The 16,491-nt window shown below is 27.6% G+C and overlaps 1 protein-coding gene across 1 annotated transcript in view; it reads right to left on the bottom strand.

Moving 5' to 3' along the window:
* The window catches only part of LOC107454330 (alpha-tocopherol transfer protein-like), a 63,328-nt gene extending 50,832 nt beyond the window's left edge, over positions 1 to 12,496 (bottom strand). The window contains exon 1 of the mRNA XM_016071516.5: positions 12,278 to 12,496. The gene's annotated coding sequence lies outside the window, so the exon portion shown is untranslated. The remainder of the gene's footprint in view (positions 1 to 12,277) is intronic.
* Between the last annotated feature and the right edge of the window lie 3,995 nt (positions 12,497 to 16,491).

The raw sequence follows: 16,491 nt of genomic DNA on the forward strand, positions 1-16,491 counted from the left end.
TATCCATGACAATTTTAGTCCCCCTTCAGACACTGTGCCCCAGTCAAAAGCTCCGTAGGGTCCGAAAGATAATAATGCCCAAGTGAAGGAATTTTTCAAAGATTATTACGGTTGCAAATATGACACAATTTTAATGCAATCTGAGGTAATTTTAATCCTCATTTCGACACTGTGCCCAGGGCCTATGCTCCGTAAGCCCAATGATAATCAAGCTCTGGTGAAGGAATTTTACTAAGTTTTTTACGATTGCAAAATATGTTTACAACAATGGTCCGAAAAAAATTCAAAAAGAAAATTTATTGCTATATATATATACAATGTTTTTTTCATTTATACTTTAATCCATTATTTTCCTAACAATTTCGGTAAAATCTGATCCAGAAAAAGTCAGAAAGATTTTGAATCAGATTTGGACATAATTAGTCAAAAAAAAAAATTGTTCTTTACTGCGAAATTTTCTCAATATTGTAGAAAAATTCAAAGTCAGAAAAAAGAAATAAGAAAATTTTGCAGCTTTCAAAATTTATAAAAATATTTTCTTTTTTTTCTGTCAATTTTCCAACAATGTTTCTTTAAATCGGAAATTTTTCAGATTTAGGTAAAATAAAGCAAACTTTCAAGCGATAATCATACATTTAAGTTGTTCCAAATAGCGTGTGTGCAAACAAGATGTAAACATATAAACCGTGTTTAAAAACTTCTAACATATATATTAAAACATTGTTAAATGTATTAAATTACGCATATTAAAGTATTATCCAAATAATAAATTATTAAACAAGCATTAATTACAACATTAAGAAATTGTAAAAATTGTCCATAAATTATAGTTAAATATTTACTAAAAGTGATTTCAGAATGCCAATAATTATGAATGAACAAAGAATTATTAAATGAATATTTAAAACAATGTTATAAAAAACATGGAAAGTTAACAGTAAATTGTAGCTAGATATTAATTAATAATGACCTTAGAATGTGAATAATAATGAATAATGTCAATGTAGTAGTAAATAAATAATAATAATCACAGAATAAGTATTACAAGAAATAAATATTAATTACAAGATAAAAAATAAATTGTCAATAAAATAAATTGTCAAAATATGAATAAATTGTAGTTAAATATTACCAACAATGATAGTAGATTATCATCAAAAATATCTTCAATTTCAAAAAAAAAAAAACAATTGCCGTTTTTAAAATATTAAGCAGCTAACATATAATTATCAAATAAAAATATTATTATCAAATTATAATACACAAATATTATTTTTTTCATATAATTTCGCTTTTAATTTTAACATAACTTACTCTACTAAAATAAATCATGTAAAAAAACTTTATTCAATACTTAATAATTTTATAAAGTACAATTATATTTATTTACAATATATTAACAAATACAGAACATGAATATGATATACAATTTCGCTAATAAATTATTTTCTTTACATTAAAAAATAATTATAAAATCAGAATTTGTATTTTATTACATATATTTATTTTAATTAATATATTTTTACAGATATTTTTATTTTAATTAATTTGATACCAATTATTTCTCCTATTTATTTATGCTTATTATCTCCTATTTATTTTTTTCGGTTAAAAGCTACAAATTCACAAAAATTAATAAAATATTTAAATATTTCATATTCTTGTCTATTTCTCATATTTTGTCTTACAAAATTAATAAAAGAATCTTTAAGTACTAATTCCTTTTAAAATAAATTTAAAAACAATTATTTACTAGTTAAAGAACAATAAATATGTTTAATTAAAATATACTTTCGAAAGTATAAGACATTGCAACAGATGGCGCTGAATCCATATACAAAGTTTTTATTTTTGTAGTAAACAAGGAATTTAACTTATAAAAGTAAAATAACCGAATATATTGTGCTGCCATCTCTTGAAATAAGATCATAAACGAAAATACCTGAAATTAGTGCACAAATGATTTTAATTCATTTTACTACAGATACTTTTGAATAACTTTGTACGCTAATTGCATTTGTACGTTAAATCTATGTATGCTAATGCAGCATTTTATATTAATTTAATTCAAAATTTACTAAGCTCAAAATTTCCTATGAAATTTTTAAAATTATGCAGAGAAAAATTAGAATATGAATTTATTTCAACTTTATTTTTAAATTGATATGAATTTAAGTATTAATATGAATTTAAATCTGAATTAATATTAATTTATAAATACTAGTTATGTTTAGAAGTTTCTGTTCTTTAAGGTTATGTTATTTAACTTGTATAAACTATTTAATGATATGAACTTTAAATATGTATAACTTTTATAAACTATCCTTTTTCGAATTGATAATATAGGATTTTCTTTTCTTTTGAATTTAATATTTTTTTTCTTTTCAATATTTTTGTTTCTTTTTATTTTAATTTTAGTTAATTACTTCTTTTTATTTAATTATTTATTTTTTTTCTTCTGTTAATGCAGGTAGAAAAATAAGTGAGGGATTATTGCTTAATTGAACTTCAGTTCTATCATCTAACCAACAGATAAACATTAGTAATATATGAAGTTTAAATTAAAAAGTTTAACCTACCTTGAAAAAAAAAATTACAGTTCAATTTCATTTTAGTTTTATGTATATGCTTAAAATTATTTCAAAATAACTCAAAATGGATATGGTGCTGCCATCTACATTACTGGTTTTTAAATATAATATTTGATTGATATATTACACACAATTTTATTGGACACTTTGTTAGCATTTTAATATCATTAAAATATATCAAAATTAATTTTTAAAATAATTTTAATTTTCTTATAACATATTTTTTAAATAAACGAAACTAATATATTAAGTATGTATTTTATACAAAAACATATGCTACGCAAAGAAGGAAAAATTAATTTTCTAATAAACACAAATAAAAAAAAATTTAAAAATAAATAAATAAGTCAGAAGAGTTAAAACATTACCTGATATTATTGACTATTAATCGAATAACAAAAATACTAAAAAAAAAGACTAAAAAAGAGTTTCTAATACACAATCAAGAAAATTTATCTAAAATTGTCCAATATTGTGTTTTTTCTAACCAATAACAATATAAATTCTAACTAACACTTAATCAATTTCGAACTAATAACAACATACATTTTTAAATTTTCGAATAATTTCTGCATAACTAGACATAGATAAATTTTAATCTCATATATACGCAATATATTCATCATAATAATTTTAAAAATAGTAAAATGATATCTGCAACAAATATTTTTATTTAACATAAAAATATTTAATGCAGCTGCACACCTATAGAAGTAGCAAATAACAGAAAGCCAAACACATGTCTAAAAAATCTATATATTCTTTTTTTAAGTAAAATATGTTTGAAAAATCATATCACGCAAAATAATAAAGGCATAATTAAAATGGTATTACAATAAAAATATAATTGGATTAATCAATTAATTTAAACAGTTATTTCTGGCTTTCAAATTAATTTTTTTTGTAAAAATAGAAAGTGATAATCTTTCCTTATAATCATTTCTTTTAAGTTATTAAAATATAAAAAGTGAAAAATTTAAAAATTACTTAGAAAAATTTCGCCAAATTTTTATAATATCATGAATATAGTTTTTTAGTAGAACAGTAGCTTTTTAGAGAATTTTCAAAATTTATAATTTTTTCTTCTCCAAGTGAATGAAATATTAAAAATTAAATTTGTTCTGAATAATTTATGAAAACAATTTAAATTGAAGCATATGTAAAAATACAAACTTTTAAATAATGAATATCATTCTATTTATATACAATATAAATAGAGTATTATATCATACTATTTATTTTTTTAAATTTCTTTATGGTTATTTTATCTATGTCATGATTTGAAAATTATATTTGCTTATTAGTTTTTATTCATACATTTATTTATTTTAATGCAAAATAAATGCATTTAATTTTTTAATGGAAAGTAATTAATTTAAGATATTTATTTTCATCCACTTATTTTTTGTTTGTCTATTTTAGTGAATTAAATTTTATTTATTTATTTTAATGCATTTTTTTCATCTATGTAAGTATTTATGCATGCATCGAATAGCATGAAGTATTTTCCGATTTCCTTTTTAATATAACTAGAAAATAATACCTAAAAAAAATATCTTTATTCACGAGGAATATTTCTAATTCTAAAAGTAATTCGATTTGTAAATTAATTTTATTCCAAATTTAATTTAAAGCTGTAAAAGAATAAAAATCTTTCATTAAACTTCGTTTACACAATTGTTCAGCAAAAAATTTTATGCATATTATTCCTTAGTTTTTGTAAATTAAATAAATTTTATATTTAGAAAAAAAAGCATTTATTCTGTAACGTAAATGTATTTCATAAAGGAAAATTATTTAATTCATTAAATTTTTCAAATACAACATATTATGGAACTAAACTTCCTAAACTTATATCCATAATATTGCTATATTATATTAAAATATTTAAGGAATTTTATTGTAAATTTAATACTATTTATTCACTTTGGTAATTTTAATGTAGTTCATATTTAGAAAATCATTTATTGTAATAATTTATCAGTATTTCCATTCATTTTACGCGATATTAATGTTTTCAACAAGCACTTGAATATAATTTTTTATTTTAACTCTGTCACTCAATTCTATTTCAATTTCAAAAAAAAATTTATATTAATTATCAATTTTTAATAGCAAACTTTCCGAAATTAAGGAAAAAAATTTTAAAAAAAAGGAAATTACTTAAAATCTTACTTAAATAATAATATAAAAATAATAATTATTACAAAATTCAATTATTATATAAATAATTGTAATATAATTTCAAAATTTTAATTTAAGGGAGAAGTATAAAAAAGTATTAGCCCAATATCCTTAATTCATGTCAAGTTTGAATGAGATTCCGTTCAAGGATGCTTTAAGATTCACCTCAATGGTAGAATGAACTTGTCAAAGCGAATTTGGACCATATTCACGGAAGGGATGTCGTCTTTCGAATAAGGACGGATCCATTGCTCCCCTCCCCCCTTCATCAAGGACACTTGTCATAAGTCGCACGTCCGCACCCAGCTCTAGTTGGACTCGGCGACCGCGAATTCCCATTTCCCGACCTTGAAACCGCACGATTTTCCATCACCGACCTTCAACACAGGTAGACGTGCGCAGAAAAGGCGCAAGCCCTTCCGCCCTTTCGCGCTCGAATGACGTCATTCCCGCGAATTCACTTTTCTTATGCAAGAGAGAAGTACATTGTGGGCGTGGAAGCATTGGAGATTCCCCTTTTCCAGCTGTGAATATGATCACTCAGCGCCGAGGTTGTCGCCCGAATCAAATTATAAATCTCGCATAATGCGAGCGTTCGCTTTGAATATGAAATAGCGAGTGAGGCGGAATTTAACGTTCTTGTGTTAGTTTTGGCATATTTTTGCATATTAACGCGTGCATTTGTGGTGTGTTATTTATAAGCCTACCTTGTTTAAAGTTAGTTTAAGCTTGGAGGAGTGGTTAAGAACAGTGAATATTCAGAGTTTTCTTAATATGAACTGCTTGTTTTAACTTCTTTTTTTTTTATACTCCCATGTATTTTCATTATTGCAATTTTTATTTAAACTCTTTAGGATTTGCAGTTGTTTACACAAAATTTTAATAATTAAATTTTTTTCAAGAAAATTTCGATATTTTGTTTTTTAAAATAAGCATTTAAAAGGAGAATAATGTTTAAATTATTTACCTTACGTCAAAATAAAGGAAATAATTTTTCAAACCTTGAAATTGATTTGAACTTTAATTAAAAATTTCAAATAATTTGATCCTTATATTATACGTACTTTAATATAAATTTACAAATTAAAAATGATGTATATCCACATTAGATAAAAGGATTATTTTAAAAATTTTTAAATAATTTGACGCTTATATTATACGTTCTTTAATATAAATTTACAAAATTAAAAATGATGTATATCCACATTACATAAAAGCTTTTAAAAATTTCAAATAATTTGACACTTATATTATACATTCTTTAATATAAATTTACAAAATTAAAAATGATGTATATCCACATTGCATAAAAGGATTATTTTAAAAGCTTTAGAATATTAAACATCTCCTAAAACATTAATAATTAGAGTACATAAAAAAATTTAATATCGTTTTTTTTTTCTTTTCGCATATCTTACTATATAATCAGAAAATTATAAAGTGGTTTGTAGTATGAGAGAGAGAGAAAAAAAAAGTACATAAAAAATAGACAAAAAACGACGCATTCTCAAATTTAACAAAATATATTAATTTCTAATATATTTCTTATTTAGGAGAAAAACTTAATGATAACGTGTTATTAATATTTGGAGTTGATCGTGAATTAAATGGTTTTTCCTTCTGCATTATTTTCTCAGACCAGTATATTTTTTTTACTGTTTATCTCTGCTAACTTATGGCGCATGCGCCAGGAGAAAACGCATTGAAAACTTTAAGGTGGCGCATTCCATCATAAAATTCTCAACTTTATTAAACCCAATTGGGCTGTATATAAATTATTGGGCATCTTATATTTATATGGAAAGTTACATAGAACACTCATGAATATTACGTAAGACACTCACCCCCCCCCTTTTTTTTTTTAATTTGCATAGATATACATACACTGACAATAATTACATATTGCATTACAAATAACATACAAAAAATAATTTTTTAAAAAAATTTATGCGTTGAAATGAAACTTTTAATAATTTTTGTCTATGAAGCATATCATTTCTTGATATAGAAATGATCTGTAATTGCATTGTAAACAACAACTAGCGACGAAATGTTGACAGGGATGCCAACTGCTCCGGACACGCCAAAGTAATTTTTAAAAAAACCACAAACTAAATTTTGCAAGCATTTGACTATTTTCGCTTGCTTTTTAAAAGGTAAAGCATGACATAACTACTATAAAGTGGTGAATTATATAAGCCAATGAATCATTTAGAAATAGCGGTGGATAAAAATCTACTAAACTGAGTTTATTAAACCAAGAGTCACAATTGATAAACTACCACTTTAAAATATTTATTTCCTGTCCGGAGCAAGTTGGCATCTCTGTGTTAAAGACGTCTGAGACACGTCAATTGTTTTGACATAAGAAACAAATGACGTCTCCCAGACGTCTTCGTATGTCAAGGGGTTAAACAGAATTAACAAGATCATCCCCTTAAGAGAGAATTATTAATTCATGTGATCTGTTACAAGATCATCCCCGATGGTTGTATTTTTCAGGCACATCGAAAATAATTTCTTTTCAGTATTGCATTTCAATTACATTTTTAAAAAAAATACATAATATTCTCTTTTTTTATTTATTTATTACTAATTATTATAACATGATGAGATATAATCTAACCAATCATGAGTTCATTTTCAATTGTATATTATGCATAAAAATATACCTTTTTTAATTTAAAAAAGTTAATAAATATTTATTATTATTGACATAATTTTTTTACCCTTTGGACACAACTTTAAATATCATTTATGAGAAAAATATTCATTCATTAACCAAGCGAAATTCACTCAATTAATAATAAGAGAAAATAGTTCACATAAGAAGTACACAATTTATTATTAATAAATAATTTTCTTTATATTTCACTACATATTTAAAAGATAAAAAAAAAAGCTCATCTTAATCATAAATTAATATTATTTAACATCCTAATCTCAAATGAACACTATCTCCTTCATAAATAAGCATAATTTATCTTCGAAAATGTTTCATTACTCCTCCTTCGTACACATATATCTGAATTATTTATCAAATAGAACAAAGAGCAACAAACGATATTTTAGAAAAGTTCGTTGAACACTAGAAATTAACCTTGGGAACAAAAAACACAAGGCTCAAACTTTCACTAAAAGGGGGGAGAAACAAAAAATAACTATTTAATCAAGGGAATTAAAACAAAAAGTCGTCGCCCCCACTGCAGCTAAGGCCAGTGGCGGCCAAGGGCAGGCGTAGGGGTCATCGCACCCCGACAACAGTGAGGTCATCCCAATGTCGATACCTGCTAAATGAAGGTCGAGATGATTCTATTCTGAGGTCAATTTGGTAGTGGTAAGTCCCCATGGAGGCTGCTGTTACAAAATATGAGGCCTATGCGACCTCCAATTTTGTTTTTGGAGGCTGAAGAAACCGCGGTGGCATTGATCTTAGGCAGATGAGCCTGAATTTATTTTCAGGTGAAAGACCGGGTAAACGCACCTGAGCGATTTTTGCGTCGACACTTCAAGAATAATTCGTTTTGGGTGACGTGTTGATGTTCTCTGTTTTAAAGCTTATCAAATTCATTGAACGCCCGTGACCGCTGTTATTTGCTCTAATGCTCCTAATGATAAGGTGTATTGATCTATCGTTTTCAGGGCCGTAACTGCAGGATCCAGGATTTTCATTCTGAATGACAACGTAATTATCAAGTGTTATCTTCTAAATTAGGCATTAACGTCAATGTAGATACTAATAAATGTCATTCAATTTAACACGGAAATTTAAAGAATGATAATTCGGGACCGTTTAAATATTACGTGTCTTAGGCAATTTTGGACTCTCCCACTTGCCCTTGTCAGCAAAAATAAATAAATTACAAAACCCCTCTTTCCATACTAGTAGCATTTTACTTAAATTTTGACTTTGACTGAAGTGATCTAATTTAAGGATAAATTTGCATGAAACAAAACTAATACTTCAATTCGTTCAACGAAATTTTGAATCGAATATTTATTAGAAATTTTTTGTTTTCCTTCTATGGTTCAAATATGTTGGTCTAATTAACTCCTTGAAGAAATATTTTTCCCACTATTTCTTCCCCCAAATTTTACTTCGATTTCAAATTTATAAGTTTTCTAAGCATAATTTTTTATTACATTTTTTTTTTTTGCATTTTGAATAATACAAGATGATTTTAATGTCTTACGTAGAACTGTGGTGGCTCAGGAGATAGAGCATTCGCCTCCCGAAAAGGTGAAGCAGGTTCGAATCCCAGCAATGGCTGCTCGATACAAATTTCACCTCCGACTCGCACCGACCACAGTGCTGACGTAAAATATCCTCGGTGGTAGACGAATCATGGGTTAGAGTCCCTTTGCCGTCAGGCTAACCAAGGGAAGTTTTCCTCCCCATGTAACGCAAATGCGGTTTAGTTCCATCTAAAAGTCCCACACGAAGTCAAATTTCTCTCAATACTTGATCCAAAAGTTCCCTTGTCTTCTGGATTGGGTTCAAAATTACAATGCTACGGAGTTAAACATTGGCAATCGTAAAGTCAAAAATTGGGTCAGCCGTACAACGACGGTTATATAAAAAAAAAACTTATGTAAGTTCGAATACCAACGGTGGCTGGTCGATACGAGTTCTGCTGCCAGCTCGTAACAATCACAGTGCTGACGTAAAAACATCCTTAGTGGTAGACGGATGATGGGGGAGAATACCCTTGCTGTCCGGCTAACCGTGGGAGATTGTCGAGGTTTTTCTCTCCATGTAACGCAAATGCGGGTTAGTTCCATCTAAAGATTCTTCACAAAGGCGAGATCCAAAATTTCCCTTGTTTTCTGGGTTGGGTTCAAATTTACAAAGCTACGAAGTTGAACATAGGTAGTTGTAAGCTCAAAATTGGGTTTCAACACAGGTTATAAAATAAAATGTCTTTAAGTAAGTATTGCTCATACCCTTCTTTCCCCTCCTCTTCAGCAAAAATAATCAAATTATAAGCCCCTCTCCCGTGAGGTGTTTACGTAATATTTTAATGGTATATTTAAACCCATCTTATTCGAGTTTTATTCATAGATACCTTTATTATAATAAAAATATATTTTTTTTACTTATTTGTTTATGAGCGTTGATTTTAAGAAGAACTATGTGGAGATGCTAGACTATGTTGCCAACTAATCCTTATTATTTCTAATTGTGAGAAGAGAAAGAAAAAAAATATATATATGGAAATTAATATGTTCAAACTGGATCCTACCATGTGATTTTCCGGCCAATAAAAATGTACCGACAATGATGGAAAACTATGACACCATCATCAGATTTCTGCATATAGTTAGAAATAAAGACAAGGAGATCATAATTGGGTTCCTGCACTTCAAGAAGAGGATCACGGATACCCGCATGTGTAACCTATGACGTCAGCACCAGCTGATTGTTTATATTCAAAATGGCGTCTTAAAGTTGAGATAAGTTTCTCCACATAAGTTAGAATGCTAATTAACGTTAAATTAATTAAATAAAGCACCACATTGCACATCAAATTTGTTAAAATATAATCCTTTATAGTCTGCGTCTTTTTCTTAACTTAGATTTATTAATTTTTTATGTATTTTATTGTAATCGTGATATATTTTTGTTTTGTGTACCTGGCAAACTTCGATGCATAATAAAATTTTTTATGTTCTACATGGCTTCGTACCTGTCCTTGTGTTAAGTGAGAAATATATAGTTAAGGAACTGAAAAATTTGTGAAAGAATATAGAATGTGTCACTTAAAAGAATTAATACTTTACAGACTTGGCTTACTCGAAATAGAATGAGTGGAAAGAACAGTCGCTAACGTAAACAAATGCTACGTTTTAAAAGCCAATCAGGATCGAGATACCCATTCTACGTCACTTACAGGCACCCCATTAGTTAAAAATTTAAATTTTATGAATAGCAAAACTAAAATATATTGACAAAACACTACTTTTTCTGCATGCATAGTTTGTTTCGCCATTTTGCGTCGATTCAAATACTTTTTTGTTTATGGAATTGATTTCTGAACCTTAGTCAAATAATCGCTTCATTTTGATATTTCTTCCCAGGAAATCATCAAATTAAGTTGACGTAATTTTCAGTAAACGCACTTTTGCGAGTCAAGTAACTCCCATAGCAATTAAAATATTTAATAAAAGATGCAAATTGACACTTAAATCGCAATTATCTTTTTTATGTTGCAGTACGTAAATATTTTGATTCTCAAAGGAAAAAAAAAAACTTTTTTTGGCAAATTTTAAATTGAATGTCTAAAATTAAGTAACTCAATGACTCAGATTACCCCCCTCCCTCCCTCCCTTTTCTCTCTGATTTTTAATATATTACAATTCCACTTCGTATCAATAAATTATTACCCTTAAAGATCAATAATAATCTAGAAGGAACATAATAAAATTAAAAGGACTAAAATTAACATTATGTGCGCTAATATGGAGAGAGGAGATAAAATATATTAATCGCGATTAAGTTCGAAAAAGTGCACAAATGTAATCAAAAAATATTTTCATGCACTAAAAATTTTATTCTTTATTTATTTTTTTTACAAAAGATCGTTAATCGCAAAAATCGTTAATCGAAATCCTCTGTTGACGAATTCTAAATTTGCAAAAATTTTGTGTGACTCACAAGTAAAGAATTTATAAATGTGAAATTTAACTCAATACCAAAATTTTTTCTTTCAATTTTTCAGTTTTAATATCTCTTTTAAATTAACAGTATACTTTAGCATTTCACCGGCAAAAGAAATTTCGGTTATTTTATCTATTTATTTTTTTTTTTTTTTTAAAAAAACGTCACTTAAATATTAAAAAAAAAAAAAAAAAAACAGCTGAATTTACTTGCACTTATTAAGTTTCCATCACCTGCGCCGATGAAATTGAAAAGTACCAAATTAACTTTTCTAAGAATTATTTTCATCAGAAATTTCTCTTCCCTTAAATGGGAAAATAAAGCAAACATAATGATGTTTGAATACACCCATTCCTATACAATTTATAGTTTTTGTTACCTAAATCAAAAAAATTTTATAAATTCCCATATAATAGGGCGCTGAAATTTACCGAAAGGGGAAAAAAATTGGAAAGAATAGCCCCCGGGGGGGGGAGAGAACCACCATATTCCCAACAAAAATACATAATCACTGAATAAATATCTTGGTTAGTACATCCTCGAATTTTACAAATCAAGGGGGAGAGGCTCGAAACGCGGAATTATCAGGGGGAGGGCAAGTTTTAATCTGCGAAATAAAGAAGAAATGTCGAAATTTATAAATAAATTGTACCAATTAAATCGAAAAAAATTACTGAATTTATTTACAATTTAAAAAAGCGGCAGAATTTAATTCCAGTCTGAGTACAACGAAAAAATATAAATAATAATATATAACGGAACACGCACAACACCCCCTCAAGGTAGACTCTCCAACAAATAAAAAGGGAGCATGCTTCTATCTACGTCATGGGCTTCTACTTACATCAGACCTGACGTACGGATGACGTCATCTACAGGAGGGAAAATCACGTTTCCCATCGTGGGAGAAGGATGAGGATCTCTCCTTGAAATTGAGGATGCGGAGTAAAAAGTAGTGAAAGGGTTACGTTTGAACTCTGAATGCGGAAGCAATGACCTCCATTGAACGCGAAACGTGGAGTCGTTCATGCGCGCGCATTCTAGGGTGCGCATTACCTCCACTACAAGTGAAAGTGGACGAATTCATTTGAACGATCTTAACAATGGTTAGAGGGGATATTGATTCCATCAGATTTGTACTTCTCCACCTTTCGCCCCTTCTTTGAACTCGTCTGCTTTTCACACCTGTTGATCAGTCGTTTTACCGTTATCACTCACGTCACGTGATATCGCAGATTATTTCCCTTTCTCTTTTCATTTTATTCGGAATCTGCTTATCTTATGACTGTTTTTTAAGATTTACATCCTGCATTAATTTATGTTTTAACAATTAATGTTGAATTACGTGTTTTAGTAATTTAATTTTTTTTCCAATTCGTGTTCGATTGAATATTTTTATTTTCATTCAATTAATTTTGCCTCCGTTGCTCCGTTTATTAGATTTACTATTTTATTTAATCTCATTTATTTTCTTTTGCATTTCATGCAATTTGAGATTTTTTTTAAATTTTTTGATTGAATATTTATTTATTTCATTTAATTATTTTTGCCTCCGTTGCTCCGTTTATTAAATATACGTTTTTATTTAATCTCATTTATTTTCTTTAGCACTTCATGCAATTTGAGATTTTTTTAAAATTTTTTGATTGAATATTTTGATTTTCATTTAGTTATATTTGCCTCCGTTGCTCCGTTTATTAGATATACGTTTTTACTTTATCTAATTTATTTTCTTTTGCACTTCATGCAATTTGAGATATTTTGATTGAATATTTTTATTTTCATTTAATTATTTTTGGCTCCGTTTATTAGATATACGTTTTTATTTAATCACATTTATTTTCTTTTGCGCTTCATGCAATTTTTTAAAAAAAATTTCTTTAACTTGTTGCCATTATTTAATGTATCGATAATTAACGACTGTCCCTTTAAAATTTTAATTTAAGCCCTTTTTTTTTTAAACTGCCATATTTTAATATAATTTAAAATTTTTGCAATTTTTATCTATTTCAGAGATTTTTTTTAAACATATTTTCCATTTTAAATTTTTTACTTTATTTTCATTCATGTGAAATTTGTCAATTTTCATCACTAAGTAATTTTTTATTCGATGAATGATATTTCAGCCGATTTTTATTTTGGATAACGTAATTTATTGGTTTTATTATTATTTTGCGTATTAATAAATATTCACTGAATTGTCTGGGACACTACATTTTTCTTCTTTCCAAAACTTGGGTTAAAATATCTCAGAAATCAGTTATTTATTGATACCTTGCTCAATTTTTAGTTCTATGCTGAAAAAAATCTTGCCTCGATTGTTACTTTATTCTTCTATAAAAGCACTATTATAAAAAAAAGTATTAGGATTCATTTAAAATATGGTTATAAAGCAACATTTTACTATTATTAAGAAAGATATATCGGTCGTAAAATTAAAAAAAAAAATAGACTAAATTTTTTAACTTATTTAAAAGTGTTGTGCTAGTTTATTAATCGCATTTTTTATTGTTTTTCCAATTGGATTTTTTTTTTCGAAAAAAAATTAACTTTGTACATTTTGTAGTTAAACATTGTATTTTACTTAATTCATTTTTCTAATTAAATAAAGTAGGATACAATGTTTAAAAATGTTCTTTTTGTCCTTGTAAATCTTTTTAATTGTTAAGTTTTTTGAAGCAATAATTATTTATATCCTATTTAAATAAAAATAAGAGAAAATCATGATTTAAAAAAATGTAATAACAAAAAAAATCACATGTTAACTTGCGTTCCCAAAAGCATTTTTCCACACTTTTATAAATTTCCCCTATTTCCGATATATTTGTAACAAAACAAAATACTGTCTGCAGTCGCAGTATTTATATTTATTACCTATCAGGTCTTAAAAAAAACTTAACTCCAGTAGTACTGTTATTATTTTTCTTGCCATCAGTACTTTTTAAAATACAGTAAATTGTATTATTGTTGAAGACATTGCTTTTATACAAATTAAATTTTTTGAAACATTAGGCTAAAAAACACGTTTGGATAAAATATATAGTTATATATCTTGAGACTGTAATAAAATTGATAGTAAATTATTAAATTGAAATACAGAAAATCAAAACCTAACTTGTTTAAAAGCAAAATTTCCAGCATTTTTCCAAAATGGCGTCTGCCGATATATACCATCTCCTTTTCGACAGATAGTGATGTCATTTTCGACCAAAAGCGTGATCACTTGGAAATTTAGTCGCTCGTTATGTAACTATAGACTAATACCATCCCGCTAGAATCAAGGTTTTCGAATATATAATTTTTATAAATATTTTTTACATTAAATTTTAATCAATTTTTAATGAACAAGAAACAAAATTGGAAAAAAAAAAATCGCATTTTGAATCAGTACGACAACAAAAACTCGACTTTGAATGAAATGGCGAAAAGGTAATTCAATCGGTTCTAGGAAAAAAAGGTACCGGAAAAAAAGGTTCCGGAAAAAAAGGTACCTGGAAAAAAAGGTCCCCGGAAAAAAAGGTATCTGTATAGGGAAAATTCAGTAGGGGAAAATATTTGAAATGAGAAGATTAGATTGAAGCGCTTTTTGCTGTTCCGTGCATGGTTTTTTAACTTTTGTTTCTTATTTATTCTAAGGAAATAAAAAAAATTTAAAATAGAAAATAACACATTTTCCACTTAAAAAAATTACAAAAAAAAGTAAAACATTATTGAAAAATTTAAATAGTATCTTTCCGCTTTAAAAAATAATCAAAGAATAATAAATGAATGAAATAAAATTTAAAAAAAAACGTAATACAACCAGCCCATAAGTCTTCCCTTCCCTTACCTCAATGATCTAATCTGAATTATTACAGATAAAAAGAATATTCATTGAAACAGCGAGAAGCATTCATGCTGCCTAGAAAGCGAGAGGGGAAATATCCCTACAGATTTTCCCTATGGAGGTACCTTTTTTTCCAGGTACCTTTTTTTCCAGGGACTTTTTTAACCGGGACCTTTTTTTCCGTACCTTTTTTCCCGGGACCTTTTTTTTCCGTCTACCAATTCAATCTCATCTCCTCATTTCAAATATTTTTCCCCCTCACAAGTACCTTTTTTACCGGGACCTTTTATTCCAAGGACCTATTTTTTCCTAGATTCTGGGAAACAGCTCTGAGGAATATCCGAAGACATCACAATTTTGATCTGGAACGGTTCCCCCACTTATATAACCCCAACTACGCACGTAGTTGAGCACTTTACGGTAGAACAGTATAACGAGGACTAATGCCGCCCACCCTCGGTCTCCACGGACAGTGGTCACCCACCTACTTTTTGACTGCTGCCAGTGATGCTTCATTTCGGTGATCTACTGGAATAACAAAAAAACAAAAAAAAATTAAAATCAACAAAAAAAAAATTAAAATTTTGAAATAATTTTTACCAATGGCTGACCAAGACAAGTTAACATATTTAAATTGTAATTATGTAAATAAAAAATGATCAGCTACCATACCCCCCTATGCTTTCTATGCACAAAACATTTTAAAACAAGGACAACATTAACAATTTGAAACATTTTATGTGACCCACGGCGTAGAGCGGTTTATCTGTAGCTTGGCCAAAGAATACCTAAAGAGGCCTTTTCATTTCAATTCTAACCTTCAGTAAGGATAGGTTCGAAAAGGGACGAAATATATTGCACCTCCAAAACCCGTTCTACTGTCTCCCCTACATTTTTAGTGGGGGTGCGTGTGTGTAACCCGAAACTAATCGACTAACCACTGTCGCAGAAGGGAGATAGCAACCTGCGGGGGTCAACTAGCTTTCAAAAGATATCAGAAGAAACTCACTCTTCATCTTATATTATGCTTTTTCTCTTTCTAAGAAAAACTTAAAAAATATTTTTTTTAACTCTAAAACGACTTTATTTATTTTCAAAATAGTTTTATCATTTTATTTAACATGCACTTTTTCTAATTATATCTTGAATTGTTTATTATTTTGATTTGATTATTTAGAGAACTAATAATAACCAGAGTATTTAAATTTATAAAATTTTACTATGTAGTCATA

The sequence above is a fragment of the Parasteatoda tepidariorum genome, chromosome 5 (genome assembly GCF_982258835.1).
Source record: "Parasteatoda tepidariorum strain Cologne lab strain chromosome 5, Ptep-v5.0, whole genome shotgun sequence".
NCBI classification, from domain to species: Eukaryota; Metazoa; Arthropoda; class Arachnida; order Araneae; family Theridiidae; genus Parasteatoda; species Parasteatoda tepidariorum.